At 35.7% G+C, this 15,991-nt stretch overlaps 1 protein-coding gene and 1 pseudogene across 1 annotated transcript in view; one reads left to right on the top strand and one right to left on the bottom strand.

Moving 5' to 3' along the window:
• Positions 1-15,991, bottom strand: part of DDX10 (DEAD-box helicase 10) — a 293,379-nt gene that overhangs the window by 146,840 nt on the left and 130,548 nt on the right. The gene's annotated exons all lie outside the window — the stretch shown is intronic.
• Positions 10,299-15,255, top strand: LOC137230570 (small ribosomal subunit protein uS5 pseudogene; annotated as a pseudogene).

Raw genomic sequence — 15,991 nt, 5'->3', positions numbered from 1 at the left:
CTGCAGTTCTTCTTAATAAAAAAGTTTTTTTTTATGTATAAACAGAATTCTTATCAATATACTTCAATTTAAAAAAAAAAGAAAAATGTATAAACATTTTTAAAAGACTATGATTTATTCTACATATTTAACTTTCAATAATATCTACAAATATTAACTTTCACTATTAAATTGGTATATTTCCCAAGAATAAAAATATTTTTAAAATGTGAATTTAATCCAGAAAACTTTAAAATTAAAGCAGCTCATATTGGCATAAATAAACTGAGGTTGCAGAGGCAGGACACTGAGAAATTTGATATCTTTTATTTTAATCTATAGCCAAAATTAAAGGCCACTGTTCTAAGTCATTAAATTCATGATATCAACTGAGCAATGTAAAACAAAGCCTAATATTAAGTAGGAGGAAAAATAAGAAAAGGTGAAAAAATTCAATGGAACTAATCTCATTACCTGTTTAAACAGCTGAATAAGTTGAAGCAAAAAAAGAAACCCTAACGTTATTATGAAATCTAAAAATATAACATATTGCTGCTTTCCGAGAACATATAAATCTAAAAAAAATTATCCACTATATATGTCTAAGTGATTATTTTAATGAGATTTTTATTCAGCCTAATAAGAAACTTATCATTTATGTCTGCATTGTTTGCTACTTTAAACAAAAGCAACTAACTATATTAAAAGTTTGATGACAATTCTGAAATCTTAATGAATAAAATGTGGAGAGAAAGAAATGCTGGCCTCTACTATGGAGGCTCAAATATATGTAGGTATGTCTTTGGAATGCTAGGGCACACAGACTACAGGGCTTCGTGAGATAGACCTCATCCTTAGCTTGCACACAGTCTCGTCAAAGTAGAAACCATGCTTCAACAAAGTGCCAATCACAGTAATGGCCCAGCTTCAACACTGTCTAATCTAATCCCAGCATGAACATAATATATATAAGCAATAAAATGTACCATTTTTAATTACTCAAGGTTTACTTATCACCCATTTATTTCCATCTTGCCTGCGGCAGAATGATCCGAAAGTGACTCTCCATGATCCCACCTTCTGGTGTTCATGCCTTTGTGTAATCCCGTCTCCTTCAGCGTAAGCAGGACCTATGACTTTCTTCTAGTCAACAGAATATGGCAAAGGTAAGGAGATATCACTCCTATGATTGTGTTACATTATATAAGCCTCCATCTTACCAGCAGACTGGAGCTACAACTCCCCTTGCAGGCTTAATGAGGTAAGCAGCCACACTGGAGAAGCCCACATGGAAGGAGCTGTGGGCAGCCTCTAGGAACTAAGGGTGATCACCACCCAGCCAATGGCCAACCAAAATCTGGGGCCTACATCATACAGCTGCCAAAGAAATTCTGCCAACAACTTGAATGAGCCCAGAATAGGATTCTTCTCCATTCAGGTCCCTAGATGAGAATGTAGACTGGCCAATACCTTGACTGCAGCCTTGTGAGACCCTGAGCAGAGAACCAGCTAAACTGTGCCCAGACTCCAGAGCCACAAAAACACACGAGATAATAAATGTATATTGTTTTAAGCTGCTAAATTTGTGGAAATTTGTTATGCAGCAATAGAAAACTAATGCACTGCCTTAGAACAGCTCGCTAATTTGATTTCATTTTTATTTATTTGATGTACTTGGACTTAACACAACATACAATGCCCTCAATAAATGCCTACTGAATTAACTGTGAGAGTTTGATCTTTTTGGCCAACTTATATTTCAATTCTGTGGTAAAGCAGGCAAAAAAAAAAGGCTCACAAGTGAGAAAAGATAGAAATTGCCTTGAAAAGAGACCCATTAGCAATGCCTTACTCTAAAAAGAGATGAGAAGCTACAGAACTCAAAAGTGAGAAAATATCCCCCAAATGCAATTATTTCATGTGATCCTCACAGGTTAGCAAAAGGAAAACACAGTCCAGGGGCAACAACCAAAGATATTTATTTCCAACACATGAGCATTTGCTTTATCTCTCAGTTTCTATTACCTAGAAATTACTTTATAAGCAAAAGATCATTTGAAATCAAAAACTTTCTGCTGAAATTAATATCTGAAATTTACTTACCTAAAAATATAAAAGAATGAGTATATAAAAATATATATTAAGTATATTTTATATGACTTCAAAATATAACTTTTATTTACATAATATATGCCTCACAGATATAATGTGAACGGCAATGATAAAGAAAAACAGATCCTTAAAGGTTCTAAAATACTGCTCCTGGGTAATATTATTCATCTGGATGGAAATCACCCTGAGTAACAAAGGAAGCAGAAAAACTTTCAATATTGAAGCAAATTGGATAGATTGAAAGAATGCTGCTGGCAAAGACTCATTTGTTTGAAAAGAAAGAAAGAAAAAGCAGAGGAAACTGAAATAAACAGCCAAAAGAAAAAGAAAAGGTTGGTGGAGACCGCATGTGTCTGTAATAGCAGAGTATCAGTTCTATAGAATAAATTTAAATCTGATTGGCTTTTCTAAGAACTATATTTTTTACTTTTTCTTAAAATTTGGATTTATAAAAATTATACGGACATCAGTTTTATAGGTAGCTTCTGCTGACAGTACTTAGGAGCTGTATTTATATCTAAATCTGAGGGAGTGATATAATTAAATTTCAAGCCTGGAAAGATAAATTCATGAAACAAGTATCCTAAGTTAGCACTTTCTCATTCAAAAATTCACCTTGTTAATGAGGGGGGAGGGGTAATTTTCACTAACGTGCACATATAAAAATTAAAAGCACATACCTGTCTCTTTCCATGCAATGTAAGCAACTAACTCTAGGGATCTTTTAATTATCTTTTTAAAAATCTCGTAAGGTTTCAGAAAATTACAAAAGAAAAACAACTTATTCTAAGCAATACAGAACCAGACTTGAGAGAATGACATCTCCCTGAAGAGAAATAAAATGCTGCTGTCTTGTAAACATAAACTTTGTACAAGAAATCAGATACTTCTTCTGGTACATAAATAAAAATGGATTAATAAAAATTTGAAAGAAATTCAAATGATGAAATGTGATGAATTGGGAGGTTGGGATTGGCATATATACACTAATATGTATAAAATGGATAACTGATAAGAACCTGCTGTATAAAAAAATAAATAAAATTCAAAAAAATTTTGAAAGATTGCTTTAAAGAATTAAAAAAAAAAACCTGGCATCTTTCGAGTAACAGTATTATTGCATTTAGTAAATTTTAAATCACATTAATGCACGATTATTTGGATGTTCCAGACTTACCCACACACATTTCTGCGTTTTCTGAACAGAGAAGTGATGGGTTCCACTTCATGAGCCACAATAGGCCACACAGTACTCAGTTCACACTGATTCTATTTTTTTATTTGTTTGTTTTGACTACAAATACACCTACTAGAACAGTGTCATGTTGAGAATTTCTATAATTTTCTTTGTCAAGCTTCCTATAGCTCCCTTTTAATTAACAGTTATCTTTGAATAATAAGATTCTCAAGATCACCATTCTAACATTAATGACGATAAAAGAATGTTGATAGTTGATAGCATATATCGGTTAATGGCACAAGCTCAGGGGTAAAAAGGACCTGGATTTGAATTCTAACTTTGCTATTTACTAGTTATGTTTTTATTTATCAGTGTCTAGCACATTTTAAAAAATACTCAAATTTTTCATGAGGAAGAGGGTTTTCAAGGTTGGATGCATTATAACGGGGCAAGAAGAATATGGAGAATGTATTCAAGCAGGAGAAAATGGGAGCTGGCTTAATAATACCCTATCAACCAAACACAGAAAGTAATGTCACTTCACATTTGTTCCATACAGTCTATATAAATATTACTGTGTATGTTTTCATTTGATTTTCACAACAAGAGAAAACTGAGGCTATAAGAAGTTAAGAACAAATTCAGGAAACAGAACAGAATATAGTCAGGATTCACAGGTCTTCTGACATCTTAATCCACTAGCGATGTGGTTTTCTCCAAACATGCCAAGCTACTTCCAATCTTGGAATGGTTTAACATTTCACCAATTCAGACACTTTGAAAACATATTTCTAATCAACCTCAAAAAAGCACACTTATCTCAAGCTTTAAGGAGAGGAGAAAGACAACACAACACAACAGAAACCTACTGCTGATTCTACAGCAGTTAACAAAATAGTGAATGCGTCCTATCAATCTTCATAGGCTAGGCAGGTAAGGAGACATGAAGACAAATTTTTTGTTTTATTCTAATATTGTTAGAAAACTATGGTCTAGTTTAATATTTGCTTGACAAAAACTGAAACAATCACACTCTGGCAAAGAACCCATTCTGACATTCCAAAGTCCATAATCTAACAACTACAGGGTCTTTTCCATGAAGAGAAGCTGTACTGTCATTATCCTCCAGAGTCTGAGAGAGAATTGATACCTCAGCATTGTCTGTGGTTCTGCCAATTCGAAGGATTAACTCTTTTGTTCTTGATGAACGTAGCATATACTTGACAAAATGACATCAAATAACAACCAGTATCTATTTCCATCTCTACATACTGGACAGATAGGGGTGCAAAAAGAATGGAGGGAAATTACCATCTGGATGAGAAATCAATTCATAGAGCAAACACTCAAAGGGTAAGTATAATAATGTATAGTGAAAATTATCAACAGAGAAAATGGAAATAGATAACACAAATTATAAATACTACAAAAGCAACATTATTATTCAAATAAAATTAGGCAAAAGCATCATCTCATACAATTTTCCGTGTAGCTGTCAATTAATCAATGAGTTTAATTTCTTATAAATCTGACACTAGAGATTCCAAAAATCCATACCAATAGGAGCACTTCGCTCTATTTAAGCAGGCAGAGCATCCACAAGGAACAAGAAAATTGCTGAAGTGTGATATATAGACAAGTAGAGAATAGGGTAGCAAATATTAAGGTGCTCATTTAAGAAAGAAAGCAAATAGAAAAATAAGTTTGAAAAGGGAATGAAGAACGTGGAGTATAGTCATGCTAAAAAAAATGAAGCTAAACTACTTTAAGGAAGTCAATATAATCCTCAGCATCTGTATCTATCTATATTCACTAAAATTTATTGAACATCAACACTATATCAGGCATGGTGCCGCGTACTGGGGTGTGAGAATAAATAAGACAGACTGTTCTCTAGATGTCCAGCCTAAATGGAAAAGCTGACAAAAAATAATATATAATATACAAACAAATAATTCTAATATGACAAATGTTCCAAAGGAGTACAAAATTTGTGCAAGGGCAATAGAAGGAAACAAACTCAGACTACATCTTTTTTAGTAGGGATCTCAAAAGAAAATTAATTCCTAATGCCCTAAAGTATCCATTGAAGGTAATAAATTAACTTTGTTCTTATATGTCTAGAATGATAATATTCATACATCATCTTTATTTTTTTTCATACACCATCTTTAAAAAAACTGAGAAACAGTCATTCAAATCACTGAGTTCTGAGGTTCAGATAAGAAACCCAGGCAGAGAGACTTCCCTGGTGGCACAGTCGTTAAGAATTCGCCTGCCAATGCAAGGGACACGGGTTCAAGCCCTGGTGAGGGAAGATCCCACATGCCGCGGAGCAACTAAGCCCATGCGTCACAACTACTGACCCTGTGCACCACAACTACTGAAGCCCATGCGCCTAGAGCCCATGCTCCGTAACAGAAGCCACCGCAATGAGAAGCCCGTGCATTGCAATAAAGAGTAGCCCCCGCTCGCCGCAACCAGAGAAAGCCCGTGTGCAGAAACGAAGGGTCAACGCAGCTTAATTAATTCATTCATTCATTCATTTAAAAAAAAAAAGGAAACCCTGGCAGACAAAGGCTTCCATCAAATAGGGAGATTTCACCAGATACAGAGAAACAAGAATTGGGTATCCCAAGCAGGGAGAATCTTATTTGCTAGGCCAAGGAAAAGGTATGCCACATTTGGAGAATTCTAAGTCATTTCATTGAGATGAAGGCAGGGATGAAAGTGAGAAGGGAGAGAATTGGAGTCTGACAAGAAATAGGACATGGACTTAGTTTTGCACCAGACTGTAAAACACTTAGTAGCTGAAGATTCTGGAATTCACATATAGAAAAAGACAGGGGCATACTCTGGAGGTATCAAGTGATCAGATTTGTCCCAAAAAACTTCTTAGGTGGTTCTGGTTCAGGGAGGCCAAGAACTAATCCTTTCAGAAGACTATCATATTTGCTACACAGTAAGTAGAAAAAAAAACTTCTGTCCAAATTGAACTGAACTTTTTTACATTGAAGACTGTTTTATTATATAACAAGAAAAGTAAACTTTGTCATGCACACACTTACCAATGACTAAGAGAACTCCAAAGAAACAACTTATTTTTCAGGTCATCTGGGTTATCATGAGTCCAAAAAGACATTAACATTAATTTTAGCAGATCTTCAGTGAAAGAACAAAAACAAAAAACATGTATCGCAAAGACTGCAAAGAAAAGGTGATTCCTAAGACAGCAGATACATTATTGAATCAGTATGTCTATTAATTAGAAATAAACTTGGTCTGAGATGGGATTTTACTTAAATTAAAAAAATTACAAAAACCCAGGCACTACTAATACCTACAGGAAACTCAGTTAATGGGAAACAAGACTGGGGGGAGAGGGGGTGATAAAATTTCTCCTCTACCCTCTCCCAGATGGGCCTAAGAATTAGACTGACACAAGACACAGGAGAGAAGCACACAAATTTTATTTAGTAATTTTTTTGTGTATCTGAAAGCCTTCATAAGGAAAATAAAGACCCAAAGAAGCAGTTAGGGCCAAAAGCTTGTATGTGTGGTTGGATAAAGAGGCGTAAATTGTGAAGACGTAACAAGACAAAGGGTTTGGGCTAGAGCAGTTAATTGTGGAAAAGTGACTAGGAAGATAAGGATTAGTAACAAGGTTTGTTTGTACAGATTGTTCCCAGCTTCTATTCCCCATCTCTAGTAGTAAGAATGTTTTCCTTTCACCTGGTACCCAGAAGGCACCTTTTACATGAGAGTTTACCTCTTGCTTTCAAGAAGAAAAAGAAAGGTCAGAATGGCCTTCTTGCATCTGCTGTTTATGTGCCTTTGACTCAGAATAATCCTTATGCCCCAGTGGAATATTTGGGGGTGGCATATTCTGCTACCCTACACAAGTAGGGTAAGCAAAGTTGAAACTTTCAGAAGCCCCACAATGTTCCCCCCACCAGCCTACCTTCTAACTATAGTAATTCTTTTCACATATTTAATATTCTAACATCTTCAATCCCCTTCCCATAAAAAATCCTGCTCTTAAAAAGGGATCTGATATTCAGCCTTAAAAAGGAAGGAAACTTTGACACATGCTTCAACATGGATGAATTTAAAGACATTATGCTAAGTGAAATAAGCCAGTCTCAAAAAGACAAATACTGTATTATTCTACTTATATGAGAAATCTAGATTAGTCAAATTCATAGAAACAAAGTATAATGATGGTTGCCAAGGGCTGGAGGGATGAGAAAAAGTGGTGTTACTATTTAATAAATAGTTTCAGTTTTGCAATATGAAAAAGTTTTGGAGACTGGTTGCACAACAGTGTGAATATACTTAACAATACTGAACTGTATACTTGAAAGCAGTTAAGATGGGAAATTTCATGTGTGTTTTAAAATATTACTAAAATATTTTTAAAAATTGAGAATGAAATGGTGAATAACTGAGGATGAGTCCATGTCCCAAGGCAGTGAAACCAAGTAAATCATTTACTGGGGATGAAGAGTTTAGAGTATTTTATTCTGTGAAAGTTTGGGGGCAAAAGAATGATATAATTGCAATGTTTTTAGCAAGATTAAAATGACATCAATATATTAAAATATATCAGATGGAAATGAGAGCTGGAAGGAGGGAGTCAAGAAAAACTGTTTAGAAAAATTGAAAGAAATAACAATTTTAGGGATCAGTTCAAAGATGAAGTTGCTAAGATTTCTAGCATGGGTAAGAGGAAGGATGTAGCCTCAGTCTGCTCCCTTGGGATCTTTATTAAGGAGTGGCTGAGCAAGCAGATAAAGGTACAGTAAACTGCACAAGATCAGCCTCCAGGCCATTTATCAGGAATCAAAGAATTGCTTTATTTATTTACACCTTTCTTCATCTAAAAATATCTGAAAAGGTCAGCAAATAACCACTGTTCTGTTACTCGCTGTTGGCCAAGCACAATGGAAGTATTCCAGAATTTGAGCTGCTGTGATAATGATACAACTCTCTTTACAAATTATATGATAGATGAAATTCTGAAAGATTTTATAAACAAAATTGTGGTAACTCCAGTCACATGCTAAATGTACTAAGTAAGCCCATATTTACTAGATAGAGCTTTATTTCCTAGAGTGGCTCTTTTCATAATAGAAATCATTTGTTTATTCTGTTAAATCCTAGTATGGATTCCTTTGCATTCATCTCCACTGCAGCATGCGAGAAAGACTTGAAGTGAGGTTAAAAGAAAGCTCTAAATCAGATAAATGTACTAAAAGAGCCCTTCCCCTTTTATATACCAAAAGAAAATGAGACCAGAATTACCTAAAGCATGTGAATCATAATAAAAATGTAAATATTTAAAACACATTATAGAGACAATTTTTTATTTAAAAAAGGCTAAATTTTCCATCCAAATAATGAGAATTCTCTCTATGCCTTTTTGTTTTAACTTACTATTGAATTCTGTATGAGGCAGTTACCAGAACACTAAATCAACTTATGCTAACTTCCAAGATCTTTATTCTCTATTACTGAGTCCAACTTAAATTAAGATTCTGTCAAAATGACAAAGATGAATAACAACAGTTGTCCCAAAAAGCATATTCACCTGGGAGGTGAAGGGGTAAAACACAAGTACACATTCAATTAGAACAGAAGGGATCTGTACTATAAAGGTTATGAGGAATAAGGATAGTTCTGCCATCATAAAACAAAAAACATAAAAACAATGTCTATTGAAAATCAATAAACCCAAAACGAGCTCTTTGAAAGGTCAGTAAAATTGTCAAGGAGAAAAGAGAGTAAACACAATTCACAATATCAAGAATGAAAGAGAGAACATCACTACAAATCATACAGACATTAAAAGACTAAGACAATATTACTAAGAATTCTATATCAACAAATTCAGTAACTGAAATGGAATGGACAAATTTCTTGAAAGATACAAACTACTGAAGGTCATCCAAGAAAAAAACAGATAAACTGAATAGCCCTATATTTATTAGAGAAAAAGAATTCGTAGTTTAAAAACCTACCCACAAAGAAAATTCGTAAGTCCAGATGGCTTCACTGGTGAGTTATACCAAACATGTAAGAAATAGATAACAATGCTGCATAAACTTGTGCAAAATACGGAAGAAGAAACAGGCTCCAAATCATTCTGTGAGTCAAGCATTACCCTAATACCCAAATTAGACCAAGGTATTACAAAAAAAGAAAACTAAAGACCAATGTTTCTCATAAACCCAGAACTAAAAATCCTTAACAGGATATTTGCAAATTGAACGAAGCAATATATAAAAAGAATCATGGTCATGAGAGATCTATTCCAGGAATGCAAAGCTGGTTTAACATTCAAAAATCAATACAAGTTCACCATATTAACAGACTAACATACCCCTGCCACCACCAAAGGAACCAAATGATTGTCTTAATGAAAGCAAAAAAGGTATTTGACAAAATTCAATATCCATTCATGATAAAAACTGGGAATAAAAGGAAAAGGAAATCCTTCAACTTGATAAATAATATCTATAAAAATCCTAGAGACGACATCCTACTTAATGCTGAGATACTGAATGTTTTATCTCTAAAATCAGAAAGAATGCTGTCATCACTTTTAGTCAACGTTGTACTAGGGTTCTTAGCCAATGCAACAAGGCAAGAAAAAGAAATAAAAGCAGATTGGTAAGAATGAAGAAACACTACCCTTATTCAAAGACTGCAAGACTTTCAATGTAAAAATTCCTAGGAAATCTACAAAAAGCTACTAAAAGTAATAAGTGAGTTAGCAAGGTCACAGGATATAAGGTCAATATACAAAAAGCATGTTTTATTTACATATAAAAGCAATACACATTGGAAATAGAAATTTTTTTAAATACCAATTATAACAGGACCAAAGAGAAATTTAGGGATGTGAGTCAACTGCAGCACACCTGGAATTAGCCCGAGTTGTTCTGCTAAAGTAAAAATGTACCTGTATGGTGCTGATCCCTGTCAAGACATGAAATGTATGGCTTGATAGTGTTGCTTTGTACTGATGGGTTTAAGGTAAGTTTCAGGGTAGTTTGTATCAGACTGTCAACAATGTTTATTGATAAGTGAGATTTGATGATTTGCATCTGGTCTTAGTGAAACACCACAGAGGGCTCTACCTTTGGGGCTGGTTATGAGAAAGACTATGCCTACATGACCAGCAGAGTATAAGGAGTACCAGCCTAGACTCCATTAGGGGCTACATGGTTCTGTGCACACATCAGTGGCACCTGATCTGAGAGAAAAAGTGTGTCCATATGATCAACAAAGAGGACAGTCAGGGGTCATGCCTAGCCCTTCTAAAGCTCTTGCAGTGAGGGAACCTCTGGCTGCAACACATATCCTTCATGTTCTAATCCTGTTGCTATACTGAATCCTTTCCCTGCAATAAATTTCTAATTCTGGACCCTTTGAGTGTTCTTTAGTAACTGAACCCTAACTGGAATGCCACCATTAGTGCAAAGAATAAATTTAACAAAACGTGTGCAAAACTTATACACTGCAAACTACTAAACACTGCTAAAAGAACTAAGTAAATGGATATGCAAAATGAGAAAAAATACTATTTTAAAGATGTTACTGTCAGTAAATTAATCAATATTCAATCCAATCCCCATTCTAGCAAACGTTTTCATAGTAATTAAAAGCTTATTATAAAATCTATATGGAAATGCAAAGAACCTGGAACAGTTAGAACATCTTTGAAAAAAGAACAAATGTTGGAAAACTTAACACTAATTGATTTCAAGGTTGACTATAAAGCTACAGTAATCAAGAGAGTATAATATTGGCACAAGGATAGACAGATAATCAAGGGAACAGAACACATACTCTAGAAACAAACCCATATGAATGTGGTCAACTGATTTTCAAGAAAGGTGCCAAGATATTTCAATGAGAAAAAGATGGTCTTTTTAACAAATGTTGTTGAAAATATACAAATGAACTTTGAAACTTCCCCCCACACCATATGCAAAAATTAACTCAAAATGGGTCATACCCCTAGATGCAAGAGCTAAAAATATAAAGCTTCTAGAAGAAAACACAGAAGAAAAATCTTTGTGACCTTGTTAAGGCAAAGTTTTTGTTTGTTTGTTTGTTTTTTTAGATAAAACACAAAAGACATGTACCACAAAATAAAAAACTGATAAAATGTACTTTGACGAAAATTATAAACTTTGTGCTTCAAAGGACACCATCAAGAAAGTGAAAAGACAACCCACAGAACAGGAGGAAATATTTACAAACTATATATCTGATAGGAAACATATCCCAAATATATAAAAAATCTTAAAACTAAGTATTAAAGAGATAAACAATCCAATCTTTTTTTACATGGCAGAATGACTTGAATAGATACTTTATCAAATAAGATATAGAAATAGCAAACACACAAAGGATGTCAACACAACTAGTCATTAGGGCTATGCAAATTGAAACAGCAATAAGATGCCTTTACACCCATGAGAATGGCTGAACTTAAAAAAAAAAAAAGACAGCAAGAACTAGCAAAAACACAGGGCAACTAAAACTCTCATACATTGCTGGAAAAACTACTTTGGAAAACAGGCAGTTAAAAAAATTAAGCATGTACTACCATATAACCCAGCAATTCCACTCTTTACTAGTGAAAACTGAGGTCTACAAAAAGACTTATACTTGACTATTCATAACAGGTATATTTATAACAGCCAAAAACTAGCACAGAAACAAATTTTCCATTCTGCAAAAGGCAAAACTCTAATAATAGAAAGCAGATCAGCGGTTACCAGGGACTAAGGATAGTGACAGAAGACTGAATGCAAAGGTATACAAGAGAACTTTGTAAAGTGATGTAACTGTTCTATTTTGATTGTGTTACTGTGAAAAGACTGCAAAAATTTGTCAAAATTCATTGAATTGTATACTGAACATTATTGAAATTTATGTACCTTATACTTCATCAAAGCTGATTTTAAAAAGAAAAATCTAGTCACTTTAAATGCAAGTAACCTTTTTTTTTTTCCCCCATGATTTTCCAATATAGGCAAACTTGGCAGAGATGGCTCAGTCCTGCTCCACAAAGGTCAGCTTGGGTGGCTTAACTGGGGGAAGGATCCACTTCTAAGATCACTCACAGGGCAGGAAGATGGTGGGAGCTGGAAGCTTAGCAAGGGCTGCAGGGAAGGTTTTGGCTGGGCTCTCACTCACATCATGGTGACTTCGGTTCCAATACTAAGTATCCCAAAGGTACAGGCAGAAGCCCTATCACTCTTTATGACCTAGTCTAGGTGGTCACATTAGTGTCTCTTCCACCACAGTCAGAAGCCTGCCCAGATTCTAGTGAAGGGACACAGACCCCACCTCTTCATGGGAGGAGTATCAACGTCACAGTATAAAGCAGAGTGTGTGAAATGGGAAATATTTTTATGACTATCTTGGAAAAGACAATCTAACACACTGAATTTTTATTCTGTAGATAAGTGGTAGATAGGGCAATGTAAAAACATGATCCAATCTAAATTTTAGGATGATAACTCCAGAAGCACTATTATGGATAGACTAAAACAGAGAAACTGAAAAACATGGGGAGCAAAGGGAAGGAGAGTGAGGACCTTTTAAGATGGTATTTCGGAGTCAAAAGCAAAGGAGACTCTCAAGTGGCAGAATGTCTGTGAGCAAGAAAGAAGAGAAAACATGCTTGCCAGAGATGCTATACGAATACAAGTGAAATGTCTTGGCTGGAAAATGGTAACGTCATTAAGCAACACAAAGTTTAGAAGGGATAATAACAAATTCTGTTCTGGCACATGTTGGCAGAGGTAGAATGCATCTGAAAATTAAAAAACAAGAGAGCCACAACAAAGAGCACACGTTATATAACCCATGAAGAAGAGACTCAATTCTGATTGATCAAGAGTCGACTACAATCCTTAGACAAGGCAACATAGATCATTACTTTATATTTACTTAAAAGATGGATATTTATCTAAACACCAAATGCCAGAAAGTATGCTTTAATACTCCTGCTTCCTTCCTAGCTGAAACATTTTCTTTGTAGTTCACTGGGTTAATAAAATGTCTATCTGAAGATTTGTCTCTAAGGCAAGGGGTAGGAACAATTTACATAGCTTTTTTAAGTGATAATAATGATCAAACATGAATTCAAAATATATTATTTGTTTTTTACACTTTAAATAAATCATCTGTAGCATGGCAGATAATATTGGCCTAATTCTTCTCCATTATTCCTTGCTAAAAGAACTCCTGTTTTCTTCAGCTATCAAATGGCCATATACTTCACAATAGCTGGGATTATAATCCCCAGGGTTAACCTTATTTGGTGTAACTCTGTTCTGGGTCCTAGCAAGCTGCAGGATAGAATCATCTGGGAACTTTTAAATGGACTAATGACTGGACTTCCTCACTTCCCCACAGTGATTCTCATTTAACTGGTCTGGAGTAACAGTGTCTTTTTAATCATTAGGGGACAAGTCTGAGGACAAAAGTCAACCCAATATTAACTAAGAGCAGAAAGATGAAAAGAACCTTGATTTTGAAAACTTTGTTGAATTAACTGACAATAGAACTGTCTTTCATCCAGGTTTCTCATTATGTAATTAACAATTCTTCTCATTTTTTAAGCCATTTCTGGTTGTGTTTCCTGTTTCTTGCAATGAAAAGTATCCTACAGGCTATGCCTGGCAATACAATTTTCAGGATAAAAAAGTTTAGCTTTATAAACAGGAAGCAGAACTCCAGTCATTCTGCTGACAAAGGACAAGCCAATTTTACAGGAGCCAGCAAAAAATGACGTCATTTTACTGAAAAGATCTTTTCAAAGCTTATAAAATACATCTAATTTTGAATATTTGAACAGATTGTGCCTGCTCAATTGCATCTTCAAATGACTAGAGCTTCTTCTTTGAAACTGAATGATACAGTAGTATAAAATATCAACTTGCACATATATTTTTCACGAGTATTTTAAGCGCTATCTCCCAGATATACCTATAATATTAGTCTGAAATGAATAAGGACATTCACAAAAACCAGAATGAAACAATACACAGATGACATTTCCTTCTTTGTTCTGCTCATCAGTTCAAACTACCTAAACACAGTAAAAAGCAACTGCTACCAAGCCTATGCTGCTGGTGTATACTCAACTTTGGCTCCGATTTAAGGTACAAGAGGAGAAAGCACCTGATTTGAAGAATTCTGCATTTCTTCTCCGAGAGAACACATAACAGTGGATCATGGGCAGGTGCTACGGAAAGGGCTCTGTGGAGGCATGGCAAAGGACAAGAAGTGGGTCCCTGTCACCAAACTGAGCTGCCTGGTCAAGGATATGAAGTAAAGTCCCTGGAGGAGATCTCTTTCTTCTCCTTGCCCTTTACAGAATCTGAGATCACTGACTTTTTTCAGGTATGTCCCTCAAGGTTTTGAAGATTATGCCCATGCAAAAGCAGACCTGTGCTGGCCAGTGGACCAGGTTTAAGGCATTTGTCACCACCGAGGTTTACTACAGACCTGCTGGTCTGGGTGTTAAGCACTCCATGGAGGTAGCCACTGCCATCCTCAGGGCTATCATCCAGGCCAGGCTCTTCATCACCCCGTGTGACGAGGCTACTGGGGACACAAGATCAGCAAGCCCTAACCGTCCCTTGCAAGGTGACTATCCGCTGTGGGTCTACGCAGGTGCTTCTCATCCTCACCCCCAGGGGCACTGGCATCATCTAGGCCCCTATACCCAAGAAGCTGCTGCAGACGGTACTGAGGATGGCTAGAATGCTCCCTGGCAACTCCACCAAAGTTGCTTTTGATGTCATCTCCAAACCTACAGCTGTATCCCTAAGCCTCTACAGAGACAGACCACTTTCACCAAGTCTCCCTATCAGGAATTCACTGACCATCTCAAAAAGACCCAAACTAGAATCTCCCTGCAGAGGACCCAGGCTCCAACTGTGGTCACCACATAGCTTTTATACCAGAAAAGTAAAGTGAATTAAACCTGTTTAAAAAAATAAAGGATTCTCTCCCTAAATTCACTTCTGAGTCAATTATTTAAACTTTTCTTCATTTCGTTCTCAAGGGAATGTGGACAGCTTGTCACTCCCAAAGCTCACCTCTCCCCCATACCCTGGATTGGATCCCTCCCACCCCTCCTGAACCTGCTGCTCTTCACCGTCCCCACTGTCTTCCATAAGGTGCAGGGCTCCTTGACTTAGGCCTTGAATTATTTTCACACCTCCCACTGCTTACACACAGTATAAGACTCTGCACCTTATATTCCTTGCCCTGCCAGCTACGGCCTCCACTCCCACCCATGCCTTTTACAGTCAACCTCAACTGTGGCCACTTATCTCTTCATTTATCAACCCACTTCAATATGGCTTCCACCTCCACTACTTGATTAAAATTGCTCTGGGAAAGGTCACCAATTATTGCCTCATTGCTAAAATTAATGACCCCTTTTGAGTCTTTGCAGTTCTTTCTTGATTATTTTTAAGCTTCCATTAAAGCCAAACTGTGTTAGGCACTAGATGTCCAAGACTGATTAAAACAGTCCCTATCTTAAAAAGCTCAGTCTAATAGGAGAAACAGTCACAGAGATGATTTTAATACCTGGTAAATAATTTCAATGACAGAAGCCTATACATGATAGACAGAAATCACAGGGAACAGGAGCTAGTAACAGTTTCAAAGAAGCAATGA

This window comes from Pseudorca crassidens, chromosome 9 (genome assembly GCF_039906515.1).
Source record: "Pseudorca crassidens isolate mPseCra1 chromosome 9, mPseCra1.hap1, whole genome shotgun sequence".
In the NCBI taxonomy this organism is placed as follows: Eukaryota; Metazoa; Chordata; class Mammalia; order Artiodactyla; family Delphinidae; genus Pseudorca; species Pseudorca crassidens.
This window is presented reverse-complemented; position numbering and strand designations above follow the sequence as displayed.